This window comes from Stegostoma tigrinum, chromosome 11 (assembly GCF_030684315.1).
Source record: "Stegostoma tigrinum isolate sSteTig4 chromosome 11, sSteTig4.hap1, whole genome shotgun sequence".
NCBI classification, from domain to species: Eukaryota; Metazoa; Chordata; class Chondrichthyes; order Orectolobiformes; family Stegostomatidae; genus Stegostoma; species Stegostoma tigrinum.
Window position 1 is genome coordinate 23,880,131 of NC_081364.1, and position 2,414 is coordinate 23,882,544.

Genomic DNA, 2,414 nt, shown 5'->3' on the forward strand with positions numbered 1-2,414 from the left:
ACTTGGCAAAATTTTCAAAGATTGTAGCCTTTATATTCCAGCCAAACTCATAGAACAAATAGCAGAGAAAAATGAGAGCCACTATTGTTTGCGTATGAAGATTATTTTTGATTAATGACTCATTACATTACAGCATGGCCAAATTGGCAAGAACAGCAAGAAAATTAATTCCTTGTACTTGTCTTCACTTTGTTCATACGATGAGTCTTTAAACTTTGTTATAAGTGTGTTGGGGCAGGGAAAATGTGAATAATCCACAGTTCACCCTTAACCCCAGCACTACATTCTAATGTTTGACAATGTTATTATAAGAGAGGCATTGCATACATATTTGGAAATTAGGCCATTTATGTTATTTAATTGATGCATTTGTTATGTCTTTATGATATATTATGGCATATTAATAAGTCAGCCAGAATATCTGACTTGGTAAGCAGCAATTTGAACAAGGAACTGGTAAAGTGCCACAGGATAAATTGGCACCACATTGTATTGGGAACAAACTGATCCACAATCTCTGCACCCAGTAACAGGATTTATGCCTATGTTAAACTATTACTTAGAAATCAATACACATCTATTTTTTGCAAGGCAATCCAGTTTGCATTTGCCAATATCATCATTTTGCCCCATTCCTATGCAAAGAATAGCCTATTGTCTAAGACCTTTCTTGATAGGTCAGTGACAGACAACATGGTTTTGTACAGGGAAGGTCATGTCTTACCAACTTAATAGAATTCTTTGAGGACGTGGCAAAGTTGATTGATGAGAGAAAGGCTGTGGATGTCATATACATGGACTTCAGTAAGGCATTTGATAAGGTTCCCCATGGCAGGCTGATGGAGAAAGTGAAGTCGCATGGGGTCCAAGATGTGCAAGCTAGATGGATAAAAACTGGCTAGATAACAGGAGACAGAGAGTAGCAGTGGAAGGGGGTTTCTCAAATTGGAGACCTGTGACCAGTGGTGTTCCACAAGGATCTGTGCTGGGACCACTGTTGTTTGTGATATATGTAAATGATCTGGAGGAAGGTATAGGTGGTCTGATTAGTAAGTTTGCAGATGACACGAAGATTGGTGGAGTAGCAGATAGTGAAGGGGACTGTCAGAGATTACAGCAGAATATAGAGAGATTGGAGAGTTGGGCAGATAAATGGCAGATGTAGTTCAATCCGGGCAAATGCGAGGTGATGCATTTTGGAAGATCCAATTCAAGAGCGAACTATACAGTAAATGGGAAACTCCTGGGGAAAATTGACGGACAGTGAGATCTGGGTGTTCAGGTCCATTGTTCCCAAAAGGTAGCAACGCAGGTCAATAGAGTGGTCAAGAAGACATACTGCATGCTTTCCTTCATTGGGCGGGGTATTGAGTAAAAGAGTTGGCAGGTCATGTTGCACTTGTATAAGACTTTGGTTCAGCCACATTTAGAATGCTGTGTTTAGTTCTGGTCGCCACCTTACCAAAAGGACGTGGATGTTTTGGAGAGGGTGCAGAGGAGGTTCACCAGGATGTTGCTTGGTATGGAGGGCGCTAACTGTGAAGAAAGGTTGAGAGATTAAAATTATTTTCATTAGAAAGACAGAGATCGAGGGGGGACTGATTGAGGTGTACAAAATCATGAAGGGTATAGACAAGGTGGATAGCAAAAAGCTTTTTCCCAGAGTGGGGGCTCAATTACTAGGGGTCATGAGTTCAAAGTGAGAGAAGGAAAGTTTAGGGGAGATATGCGAGGAAAGTTCTTTACACAGAGGGTGGTGGGTGCCGGGAACGCGTAGCCAGCGGAGGTGGTAGACGCAGACACGTTAGCATCTTTTAAGATATATTTGGACAGGTACATGGATGGGCAGGGAGCAAAGGGATACACACCCTTAGAAAATAGATGACAGGTTTAGACAGAGGATCTCAATCGGCGCAGGCTTGGAGGGCCGAAGGGCCTGTTCCCGAGGGGTAATTTTCTTTGTTCTTCTTTGTTCTTTGATGGACGATTATTCATTTGACGGGGAAAAAATTTGCAGTAACTATATGTCAACTTCATAATATATGCATCTTGGTGTAAAATTGCTTTACAAAAAACAAATTCAGTTATACAGTCATAGAATCTTAGAGATGTACAGTTCGCAAACAGACCCTTCGGTCTGACTTGTCCACGCTGACCAGATATCCTAAATAAATCTAGTCTCATTAGCCAGCATTTGGCCCATATCCCTCTAAATGCATATGATTCATATACCCATTGAGATGTCTTTTAAATGTTATAATTGTACCAATCTCCACTACTTCCTATGGCAGCTCGTTCCATACACGTACCACCCTCTGCATGAAAAAGTTGCCCTTGAGCCCCTTTTATATTTTTCCCCTCTCACCTTGAAACTATTCCCACTAGCTTTTGACTCCCCAACTCTTGGGAAAAGA